Source organism: Petromyzon marinus, unplaced genomic scaffold, assembly GCF_048934315.1.
Source record: "Petromyzon marinus isolate PM22_M1 ecotype Great Lakes invasive population unplaced genomic scaffold, UKy_Petmar_22M1.pri1.0 PM_Scaffold_82, whole genome shotgun sequence".
Taxonomy (NCBI): Eukaryota; Metazoa; Chordata; class Hyperoartia; order Petromyzontiformes; family Petromyzontidae; genus Petromyzon; species Petromyzon marinus.
The window spans coordinates 269,192-282,214 of NW_027423691.1; the positions used below are offsets into that span (position 1 = coordinate 269,192).

The 13,023-nt window shown below is 46.1% G+C and overlaps 1 long non-coding RNA gene across 1 annotated transcript; it reads right to left on the reverse strand.

Moving 5' to 3' along the window:
• Positions 1-430: 430 nt before the first annotated feature.
• Positions 431-10,188, reverse strand: LOC142923881 (uncharacterized). The gene is made up of 2 exons (XR_012940928.1): positions 7,162-10,188; positions 431-7,040 (listed from the first exon to the last, which is right to left on the reverse strand). It is a non-coding gene; the product is annotated as an uncharacterized LOC142923881 (long non-coding RNA).
• Positions 10,189-13,023: the final 2,835 nt, after the last annotated feature.

Below are 13,023 nucleotides of genomic sequence, written 5' to 3' on the forward strand. Positions count from 1 at the left end.
TTTGACTCGTGTTTCCTCGAGCGTATACACACTCCTACCCCGCGCTGTGGGGATACAAAGACGGCCGGGATCTCCCTTTCTCTCCGACCTTGGGTTTAACATCGCCCTTTGCTTACGTTGCAGTTTTGCTGTGCGCTTGCATTTCTTTTCCTCTCTACTCTTGCTTTAACCCTGCTTATTATTTGCGTATGGGTGGATTAGAGCATTCATGTTGACTTAGAAAAACCTGATTGTTATAGGCTTCGGGTCAAGTCGTATAGAAATTATTAAAATGTAAATACATTTCATATTAAATTAATAGACGGGTGATGGTTACATTGACATAGCTTGTGGCAGGGTTCAATTGAAGTGGGTGTGAAGATAAATAACTTTAGCCTACCGTGTCGTTAAATTCCGACTTTAAGTTACTTTAATAGTAATACAGAACCAATTAGCTTTTTTGACTTAACTAGATCTAGGCTAACGCAACCTCCCAGTGACCCTGGCTTTGTGTTTATGTCAGCCCCTTGCAATCCGCTGTGCTCTGCTCTCTATCTGCTCCCTCCGACCCTGGGAGGGCTCTGAACGTCAAAATCGTGTTAGTGGGTCAAGGTAAATATGACCTCCACATGCCATGCCGAGGCCTGGTTTGGTGTTTTTATTCATGGTTAAAATAATAACAATAGAAATATGTATCTATATGTATAAAAAATTACTTGTTAATATTAAGATGGAAAGGGGGGCATATACAACAGTCGCCTGCTTCATGTATCTATTTACGAACGTTCGATTTTACAAAATGTCACGTTCATGCAATTGACAAATTATGGACACCTTTAGATGAACAAAATCGAATTTCCGCGTGAACGAAACACCATACGGCACGCGCCAGATCAAACGAGAAGCACCGTGGAGGCTGCATCACCCGTCCACTACAGCGTCACGGTGTCCCTGCAGGGCAACAGCAAAGCCTCCACATCACCTCCAGTCAATTCAACATGCACATCTTTTGGTGAATACCCTGCAAAGGTAAAAAAATTCCTTACGGGTACTTTTGCATTGTGAAAAGTGATAGGTGTATATTTTTAGATAAGGAGTGGAGTTGATATGTCCGAAACGCATCCCGATTTTTTTTGCATTAAATTAATGGGAAAATTCATTTGATATTTAGTTTTGCGCGTTTTATAAAGAAAGCATCGCTTTCGTAAATGGAGGAACATCAGTGAGTGTCCCTGTTGGTGAGCGTGACGCTAGCAATGATGGTCGAGTCAGAGGCGCGAATGTGGCCCAGGGCAGACACGCGGACGTGCGGGCGTGACAGTGGGGAACAACGGGGTCATGATTCCAGTCGTATGAGCACAGGGCTCGTTTCAAGTTTAATTTATTATTGGTATATCCCTGTGAGCCATGCGGCTCTTGAGTCGGGTGCAACCACAAACAATATGAACAGAGAACATCTTAAAGCGACGACACGCAACAGAAACATCCTGGATAAAACAGCAAATCTTCCAGAAAAGAAAACGGTATTACAACGCTGTGTGCAAAAATCTCAGTGTAATGCAAGTCAAAGAATAACAACCATAAGACAATTTAGATTTAAGTTATCAGGCCAACTCCGCACTTCCACAAGAAACATGGCTTAAACCATGTTTTCGAAATCAAAATAAAGCTATAAGAACAATGTAAGAACAGTAATCATAGGAACTGTGATTCAAATTTAACAAAACACATTGCAGCGGAGGGAGCTGGTAGGAACGTTGGGTTGCTCGGTCAATGGCCAGGGTCAACGGCGGCGTGGTGTATTCCACAAATATGCCCGACTATGAGGGCAGGCACAAGTCGGCGTGAGTAGGTTAAACGTTGAGTTTTATAAGGGCACCACGGGGTGACCAGCCCCTCCCCACCCAGCCCCTCCCATTTTTGTATGCACGACGGACGGTCACAATGATCCCCTGTGGGCTGGTGTCACCAGGAGGTTCCTACCAGTATTAACGATATACATTTCAGTTTATTTATTTATTTGGTATAGCCCTGTGAGCCATTTGGCTCTTGAAATCGGGAGCAACCGCAACAAACAAAAAACAAGAAAAAACGAACAAGAAAACATCTTGAAGTGACTGTGCAAACAGAAAATCCAGGAAAAAACAGCAAAATATTCTTGAAAAAGCACCGTACACCAACGCTGTGTGCAAAAATCCCAGTGGGATGCAAGTCAAACAACAACAAGAAACTTAGATTAAGGCCACCATTCTAACTCCGTACTACAAACATGTCCAAACCAAAAAACGTTTTCGAAATAACCAAAAATGAAGCCATAATTGCAATGTAACAGTGATCATAGGGACTGACCGAATTTTTAACAATAAACTACATGAATAACTTGAAACACCAAACCCTAGAGCCACAGCTGGCTGAATGAGTTACTCCACAACAGAAGCATCAGTCGGAGTATCTATTTTTTCAATGCACCTTTAAGATCAGCACGCTAAATCAAAATACAGATAATACTTTGCAGTAGTCATCTGGAGCGAAACATTTTATTTTACGCTAATGAATAGCAGTAGCAGCTAGGGGTGTACAACTCCTCTAGAGCAGTGTTGAGAGAAGATCTCATTGGTAGCGATTCAAGTTGCAGTTTATTGGCAATAGCATTCCAGAACCTGGGGGCATCAATAGCAAAGGCCCTTCCTCCAGTTTTTGTACGGCAATAGGGAATGTGAAGCTGGTAAATGAGCGAAGACCTGAGGTCAAATTTGTTCTTTGAAACAGAGACGAGATCCAGTAGGTAGTCTGCGGAATTTTCTGTAAGTACATCGTGAATAAATAAGATCTGTTGCACAAGCCGTCGAACATTAAGAGATGTTAAGTTTGACCCAATGTAGAGAGATCAGTGGCGAGTCCTCTATGGGCAGTGCAATGTAAATCTTAAGGCCGAGTGATAGATGGAATCAAGCTTCAGTACTTGGGGCTGATTTTTACACGATGTCACAGTAATCAAGTAGATGCAGTATGGTAGATTTTATCAATGCAAAACGGAACATTGGGGGAGAAGCAGGGCTTGTGTCGATACAGAAAACCAATTTATATTTTCGTCTTTTTACCAATATAATCAATGCGATCTTCAAAATTCACTTTTGAATCCAGGATGACCAAGATACTTATAGATCTTGACTTGCTCTATTTGATAATTATTTAAGGACTGTAATTGGGGAAAAATAACTTCCAGCTTTAGTCAAGGTGAGAAGCATAGCACCTTGGTTTTGGAAGTATTCAGGACTAGTTTAAGAGCAACTAGCTGATGTTGTAGTTTGTTGAAATCACCCTGTAGCTTAGCAATCAAGTCATCCGGAGAGCGGCCAGCAGTAATTAGTATCGTGTAATTTGCAAAAAGATTTACCCTGGAATGATCCAGGTCAGTGCCCAAGTCATTGACATGAAGAGAGAACAAAAGGGGGCCAAGGATGGAACCCTGTGGAACCCCTTTTGTTATCTTAACGCCGATTGACCTCCAACCATCTGTGAATACAGTTTGGGTAAGAGAAGAGGTAATTTGTACCCATTTTACTGCGTTTTCGGAAAAACAGAGGCAACTTAGTTTACTTAGCAGGGTGTTGTGGTCTACTGTATCAAAATCTTTGGACAGGTCAAGAAAAAGACAGGCATATTACTGCTTAGTATCAAGGCTACTGTAAATGTGATTCAGAGAGTCTAATGGAGCAGATGTGGTGCTGTATTTTTTTCAGAACCCAGATTGTTTTAGATGTAGTAGATTGTTGGTGGACAGGAAACTGATAATTTGGTAGTTCAATAATTTTTCAAAAATTTTCATGAACGGGGACAAAATTGAGATAGGTCGGTAGTTATTTGGATCACCTTTAGGGCCCTCTTTGTGAAGTGGACGGACATAGGAATGTTTCCATTCTAGAGCAACTGATGCTTATATGATGGACAGGTTGAAAATATGGGCTATAGGTTTGTATATTAGGTGACCAACAGTTAGTAGAGCAAAGATGGGAATACTATCTGCTCCGGTAGAGGAAGACTCTGAGGTAGGACAGTTGTTTCAGAACAATATTTTCGTGGATTTGCTGGAAACTAAAGTCGTTTAATATTTGGACAGGGGTGTATGAATTTGCATGAGCAGGGGTGACTCCCAATACATTATCAAAAAGATTACCAGCTTCAGAAAAATGAAGGTTAAAAAATTGTCAACTATTTTTTTGGGATCTGAAAAATATTCCCCATTTCCGTTAAGCTCAACGGGCAGATTATCTGTATTGGATGCCTTTTCGATACATTTGATTGTTTTCCAGAAAATCCTGGCATTTCCATGTGATTCCAGGAGGAAAAATAGGCATTTTTTTGACGCATCTATTCCTTAAAATCCTGTATTCTAGCCAGTTATTGACCAAAGTACTTTTCTGAGCACATGTCCAAGCCTTGTCCCTAGTTTTCATGAGCTTTGTAATCAAAGGATCAAACCATGGTGGGTGGTTGCCTTTAGTTTTAAATCTAACCAACGAAGCATGTTTGTTAAGAATTTGGAGAAACGTGTACCTGAAGGTCTCCCAAGCCGTGGTTAGGTTGGGGATATCACAGACCTTGTCAATATCCGAGTGAAGCACATCATTAGTAAATGCCCGAGTGCTGAAGTGTCCGAGTGCTTCGGGTCTGGCTGATGATCTCACCCCAAAAATGGAGCGATCACCAAGGTTTTTACCCAGAACACCAGTCAGTGTGAAATTGTGAGGGGCATTTGTCAATAGGACGTCAAGCAGAGATGACTGTACCAGATTTTTTAGGTTGGGTCTTGTGGGGACATTTATTAATTTAAACAGGTTAAATTCATCTGCAAAATGTGGCCACGGCCAGCGGGTTTAGCAAATTCCAATTTAGATCACCCACTAAAACTATTTCACCTTTTGGGAGGCCTCCAAAAAGCTCTGCAGATGCAGCTTCAACATCCTTCCCACTAGGCGGTCTATATCAGGACACTACCAATATATGTTATTTGGGAGAGTTAATCTGAGAGCCAGACCTTCACAGCAACATTTTTTAAACAAGGAGTGAGCTGGTGAACATGCAATAGTATTACGATACTATAACATGTACGACCAAAGTTGCAGCCATAGCTGGCAGCATGACACTCCCAGTGTATGATGTGTGCGAGTCAGTGGTAGTGTGAGCGAGTGTATGATGAGTGAATGGGTCTGTGGTTGCGCGAGTCATTGATGTGCGAGTGAGTCGGTGCAAGATGAGCGAGTTTATCACGGCATCCTTTCCGCTACCACGGCCTTCTCCACGCCATCACGGCCTCCATGACGTGGCGAGTGAGCACTCGAGTCAAGAAGTGCCGAAAATAAATGTCATTATACTCTTGGTAGGTAAGAGGCCAATGTTCAGTATAACCCTCCACCAACCGACAGAGCCAATCACTTCAAGTCGTCACTTGGAAAAACATGCCAATTGATTTGGCACTTCAGCAATAGCCGAAATGTTAAGAGAGCAAAATTTCCAATCTCATATTCGACGTTTCGCTGCAGATACCATTGTCGGCGTTAACAGAACAATAAAATTCACGACGTTTCGACTGCAACACAACAATCATCAGGTGTGAAAACCACGTGACTTTACCGAAAGAACCAAGAATATAGCAATACTACTGTTAAACTTTTTTTGGTACACTGTATTCAATTGACACCTTTTATTGCCTCCATACGCAATAATATAATCGTGATTGAGCGAACCAGTGAGTGTTGTTGAGACCTGTAGTGTGGTGGTTGAACACAGCTTAAAATGTTAATACAGGTTTTAGGATTAGATCCCATAAGTATAGATGCGTCGCAACCCTCCACCACCCGACAGCCAGTAAAGTATGTCACGTAAACAACGTGCCAAATTGTTAATTAAAATACAATATATTGCCAACAGCCTACTGTAGCCAGCACCTATGAAGGCTGGTACGATACACAATGGGGTGTGTGGCCAGCACCATGCTTGGCCGCCTTTATCTCCCCAGTGGCGTTGTTTACACATTGTAATTGATACTCATTCGAGGTTGAGTTAATCTAGGGGAGGCCCAGGACCGACTCAGATAATTGTCACTGGTGTTGGACAATCGAACCCTGGTCGCCATGTTCATTAGTGTGTTAACCGCTGCGCCACCGCTCCCCACACTAGGTTTGATGCCCTATAAAAATTTGCCCACGAACTGCTCTATTTGAAGGGGTTAGAAGAACCTCACTCCCAGCGATTTTCTGGTCGAGCCGTGACCGCAGCTCAATGGTATGAGCATCTGTGCACCCAGGGGAACCCTAACAGTTTCACACACCATAGCCTGAACCACAGTGTTAGCGATACACCATCCAGTAGGGGACTCCAAAAATCTCAACCGATGCCCCGACGGTAACTCCACACAACCCTGGTCAATTAAAATCCAGAGGGGCATCCTCTTCCAAAAATCCTTCCACAATAAACAAGGCACCGCTAACGAACTTGAAACCAACACCAGGCCCGTCCTTTCAATATCGCCAGTCCGTATAGATGCCTTGATTTAGCCCATAATGCCTAAACTCGCACCATTAGCGGCAACAGATTATCTACCAGACCCAGGCAACCCACATCTATGGCAGAGTCCTAAAAATAAACTCTGAACCCATGGTGGCGGATGCCCCCGTATCTATGAGCATTCGCACCTCAACAGCCTGCACAAATCCACATACTGTGGATGATCCCGCTGCCATGACACAGTGTGCCAGTGCGGTCCATTGCCAACCATCATGCACCACCTTCATACCCCGTATTCCTATGAGGGGCGATGGCGTGTGCACCTGACACTGACTGCAATGGGATGCATGAGGTGGCTGTGTCGGCTGGGTGTGTGACCTATTGCAACCTGCCTTTGGACCCAGAGGAGCGGAGGCGGCCCCAAATCAGCACGGCAGCCCCTGGAGATGTGTCTCGGTAGGCCACAACTGAAAGAGGTAATGGGGACCCCCCCCCCCCCCGCCGCTTGTCCCATCGTCGTCCCACTCGGAATGTCCTCCGCAGGCTCCAACCACCTGACGCGCACACCCAGGGAGACGCTCGGAGCGCCTGGTTGCCCTTTTCTCCCGGAAATACAGCCCCTGCCGTCACCCCAGCACGTCGCAGGTTATAGTGGGCCTGGATGCAATGGGCTACCTGAATCGAGGACAGGTCATCCTCCTCTGTGGCCGGCAAACAAACGTTAATTTCCTGAGCCAGCGTCAACATTTTCTCAAGCACCAGAGAATCCAGTCCTGCCTGCTCCATCTTTGGGTACGCATCCTTGGCCAGCGACAGCAGTGCGCTGCAGAAAGCGCGGGGTGTCTCTGTCTCCCCCCAACTCTGTATTACGAATGTCTGCCGCGTTGGACGGCAGTTCAAAAATTGCCGCCAACTGGGAGTACGCTTGACGCAGCTTCGTTCTGTCCACCTCCGGAATGTAAAAAAACGCCGCCAAGGCTGTTATCCAGTGTGGTGGGAAGAATAAGTAGCGCCTCCGCATCGGACCACCCTGCGAGCTCGCAAGTGGTGGAGAACCGCCGCTGGAAGGCCGCCCAAGCACCCCCCGCAGCCGAAAATTAATTGAGAAGCGGCAGCCGCTGCGCTAGGGAAGGTGCCCCCGGATGAGCTGTCGGCGGCAGGTTAAAGGGACCCAATTCCTGCCCTCGGTCGGCAGTGATGGTGGAGTTGCCCGCTCGCCACCCCCGAGCCACAGCCCCTTCCTTCGGCTGTTCCCTGCCCAGCTGCCCCACCAGGGTCGACACTGTGGAAAGCAGCCCCACGATGTGCTTGCCGATTGCCTGCAGCCCCCCTTCAGCCGGCGGCGGCGCAGAGCCGTCGCCCTTTGCTCGCTGCCCCGCCGGGATCACCACTCCGGGGCCCCCCACAAGGGGTCCCGGTTGCCAGCCCTGCCCGGGAATCCTCCTTGCCCGAGGGTATGCGGGTGAGAGCCTTCCTCTTCACGTGTTTCAGCATAGTCTATTTCCCCCTCAAGGATTCGAAGAAAAAAAATTAATAACAACCCTAAAATATAAATAAAAAATTCGTTAACACGTCTGACACCAAATGTTGTGTTCTAGTTCACAGACACTAATAGGAAGTACTCTATCTCTTTCATTCCGGCCTTCAGAGCCTTAGGGGATAACCACACACCGGGTCGGGACAGCCAACATGCTGCCAAACCCACAGCTTGAAGAGGGTGACGATCACAATTACGACAAATTCCATTCCAGATCGCAGCTGCCCCGACTGTGAGTTGGAGCTCGCCTTATATCCTGAAAAGCGTGGCCAGGCTCCACCCTCGGCGCTGCACCCCTCTGGATCCTTCAGATGGCTTCATGCTTTGCCCACAGCTGCAACTGGTAGAACGGGCTGATAGTCCTAATGCCATTGTCTACCAATCTCCCAGCGGCACGCGCTCCAGTGACTCATTCCACGTCACCACACAAGTGTGTGAGCATTAGCTGGTAATTAAATCAGTATCCATCGAGCAGTGGATTAAACATGTCCGATGATGATGATGAAGAATTTAAACTGAAAGCATACACTTATATTTTATTAACGAAGAGCGTACAGACATTAAATGGCTCAATCGTGGCATGATTCCTCAATCTTCCACCTATCTAATTATGGTGACATAATTGACGTGAATAATTTCACACATTAAACTCATATTACACACGTGTATATATTCTGCGCGAAGATGACTGAACAAAATATAATATATAATGCCAACCAACCGAATATATGTTTCGTGTAGTTAACTGGTTCACGGTGGGTGTCCGTCCATTACATGTGTAGTGACATATAATGGGTCACTACGGCACCTAGTGCCATCTACCGACAGAGAGAAGAATAGTGGGTATAGTAGCCCTCTGCCAGCAGAGTATATGTCATGGTAGACGTCTCTGGGGCTGGCAGAGTAGGGGGCAGTTGAGGATGTAGCAGCCCGATTGGCCGCAGGGGCACGTGATGGCATGTAGGCCAAAGGTGACAGAGGGGACACGTGTTGTAGGACCCAGTACCTTCTAGTGAGTTCCAGAAGGGGGCGTGGCCGAGGGCAGAGCCAGGCAGGGGACACGTGGAAGGCGATCCAGAACCTTCTAGTAAGTTCTGGATGAAATCGTGTCCGAGGGCGGAGCGGGGCCACGCTGAGGGGTATGAAAGGGGGGTCCCGGGGCTGCATCAGGGCTGTTTGCTGCAATAGAACCCGCCTTGCTACGTCTTCTCTTCGGTCTTCATGCTCAGCAACTTGGGTCAGGCAGTGTGCCGACTGACCTGACGCGTTTGTGTCGTTACCCCATTGTGGTCATAGAATAAATGTGTTGCCTCCTGAATCAGTGTGTCTTTCAAGTGAGCCCACTACACGTGCACTGTACTTAAATACATACGAAAAATACTTAGAAATTATAACTAAGCTCGTCTGAATTATACGTGAGGCTAACAAGATAAATACATTGTAAATTGAGAACGCCGCAATTAAAAAAAATTACATAATACTAGCAAACTTAGTCACGTATTATTGATGTAATAGACTTGGAGTGAGTTCAACTGAGTCGCAGACATAGACTTGGAGGCAACACATTTATTTAACTCCAACACACGGGATAACTACCCCTTAACAGAATAACAACCTATGGTGGTGACCACCAGGCTAACTACACTAATTACAACATAACGAGCTACTACGGAACGGGACCACAGCTCGGGTCCAGGTCCACGTATTGAAGACTCATTGAACGGAGAATGGAGAACGTAGAACATAGACAAAGGTTTATTCAAGGATGAACAACAACGCCGGTCCCTCTGGGGACCCGGATTATATTCTCTGCGGCGTGGCTGGCTCTGCACTTGGCCATGACCACCTTCCAAAATCCTCGGGAAGGATCTGGATGCTAACCACGTGACCACACCTAGCCACCACTTGGGCCCCTTTGTAGACTTAACTGGTCACATGTCCTCTCGGGTCAACCAGAGTGCCATGCCCTCTAGTAACCTCATTCCTATGGTCAGCACTCCCACACCCTGTCTTGTAGGGTTGGCACTGCACGCCAAGCATGGTGCCATCTAGCGCTATCCATCAGCGCTCACCGGGCCCCTCTAAGGCCAGTACTAGACCCACACTTTTGTGGTATCCGTGATGTGGTTACACCACACACAGTGCCTCTCTAGGGCCGGCACTGGACAGTGACTTTCCGCGATGTCACTACATAACCCCCCCCCCCCCCCCTTTGTAGCACTCAGCAGTCCCGGCTGTCAACTCCCCCTTCAACAAAAGAACAAAACGAACAACCCCTTAGTGTGCCGCAACAAACAAATACCCCAACCCATCTATACAACATATACACTATATACAGAATATACAGTAACTAATGGGGGAAGAGGATGGAAGTACATAACAACAATAGGCAAAAAAAGGAAGAGAGAATAGGGAAGAGAGAGAGAGAGAAAACAAAACGCAGTAACACACAAAACCTTTGGACCCCCTTCAGCACCAGCATCTCCCACACTCACCGTGTAACAACACCCGCAAGCATAATGAAGGCCAGGTTCAGCCAATAACCAATACAAGTGCCGAGCGGCTGATGTCAAATTTTTGGAGCAGATGACACTTCTTCGGCTTAAATTTGAGGTTCGCCGCACGCATTTTAAGAATGACAGCACGTAACTGTTCCAGATGTTCTTCAAACGTACAGCTAAAAACGATAACATCATCGAGACATATCAAGCACGATACCCACTGCAGGCCAGCTAGAACCAGTTCTATCAATCGCTGGAACATAGCCAGCGCGGAATGAAGACCCATCGGAAGCCGATTAATTTCAAATAAGACTTGTGGTGTATGAAAGGCTGTCTTGGGCTTAGAGGACTCATCTAGTGGCAACTCCAAAAATCAGGATAGGAAGTCAAGAGTCGAAAAATAATGTGCTCCTGCGAGAGCATCCAGGGAATCGTCCATCCAAGGAAGAGGGTATGTGTCAGCCACAGATATCTTAAGCTTCTGGAAGTCAACACAGAAGTGCAAACTACAATCCTGCTTTTTAACAAGTACAATCAGGACTCCCCACGGGCTGGTGGACAGCGAGATAATATTGGCGGCCAACATTTCCTCAACTGCCAGCCGTACGTGTTCTTTTTCCATAGGGCTCAACCGATAGGGGTTCTGCCGGATGGGAGTGGCGTCGCCCGTATCGATGTGGTGACTCAAAAGCGTAGTGCGGCTGATGTCAAATTTGCCCTTGCTAAATACATCGGAAAATTCATGCAAAAGCGCCCTCAACTCCCACCTCTGGGACTCAGAAAAATCAGAATTTTCGGAACAAAATGTATCCATCAGAAACCTGTTGCGGCTTCATATTTGAAACGGCCCCCTTACCGCTATCGATGTTTCCCTCATGAAGCGCGGGTGATGTGTAGGCTAGCACGGTGCCCTCCTGAATGACAGACGTGTCCAACCCTGCATTCAGGACTTGAATGAACGGTTCCTGGTCATTGGATAACCAGAGTCTGGGCGCCTACCAACGTCAACTTCCGAATGGCTTTGTTTGAGGGTCCTAGGAGAATTCCTCCCGCAGTCGCCTCCTGGTCTAGCGGCTTGCGCAATCATAAAGGAACGAACATTTTCACACCGGGGGGAATCTTTACGGTCTTACTCGCAAGCGCTTGCACAGTAGTGTGGCCATGCACATTCGAGTGGAAGAAAGCGAAAAGGCCATTTGACGGCCCGATGGCAACTCAAGGCAACCTTGATCGATCAAAATTATTAGGGGCATCTTCCTCAAGATGTCAGTCTCGAGCAAGCAAAGCACGGCCAAGGACGTTGATACATGAACTGGTCCCGTCATTTTCTGGGTTGGAATCATTCTCAGGTGGTGCAATATATTTGGGAGGGTCAACATTGTAATCAAGTGCACCCTGTTAGGAAGAGACAATGGGATATGATTCCACACTGCCAGGGAAGTTTGGATCTATTGGGGTAGATGGGAGAAGTTCACCTTAAAAAGCTCACTCAGCCGACTCGGAATAATGACTCCGAGATATTTAATCCTCTGAAGGCACCATTTTAAGGGGCAGAATTTAATTGGGAGGCCTTGAGAGTCTGGAAGATGGTAATTAGTTATGATTTGTTTACATTTAGCTTATATCCTGCCATTTCTCCATATTCCTTAATCTCCTTCAGGAGGGCCGGGATTGAGGTTACAGGCTCGGTGATGGTTAATATTATATTGTCTGCATAGAGATGTATTTGATTTACTCAATCCCCACAGGACAGCACTTTGATCTCTATGCTTTTTCTAATCTTCTCAGCCAGTGCCTCTATGGATAGCACGCTCAGGAGGGAGAATTCCATGCGTGAGTGTGAACCTTCTTGAAATGATTCCGTTGGTGGAGACCGTTGTGCAGGGGTGGCGAGTACAATATATGGCACCAATTGACGAATCGGGTCAGTATCCCTATTTCTTCCATTGTACTGAACAGGAACTTCTATTTTGTATTTTGTGGTGTGTTGTATATATAGGCCTTTTTTCCAAATATTGATATTAAGAATAATTCTGCCAATATTTGTTTTTTTATAATAATAGATCGGGGTGTCGCTTGGGGCAAAAAGGGGGCGACACAAACACCCTCCCCTCAAACAGCAGCTGCCTCCCACAAGCTACACCAGGCAAGGAAGTAGCCATAAAATGTAATAAATAAATAAAAACCGGTGCAAAAGGGGGAGAGGGGGGGGGGTTGCTAATGATATTCTGGGGAAATCTCTACACGGCTTCAAAGACCGCCACAAAGCACGTACAAACAATAGGCGCCACAATTCTTCCCGGGCGGCGAGAACCGAACGGACAACTTTTTTTGTAGTTTATTTTAGTTAACGGTAAAGTTTGAAACTTCGCGACGAGAATAAATCTACATCATAGACTACCAACACACTCACTCAGATTACGAACCAGACAAAGGTCGAGAATAGTGGCTTTTATTTATTACTTACCTTATTTTAATTTTATTCACCATATATATTGT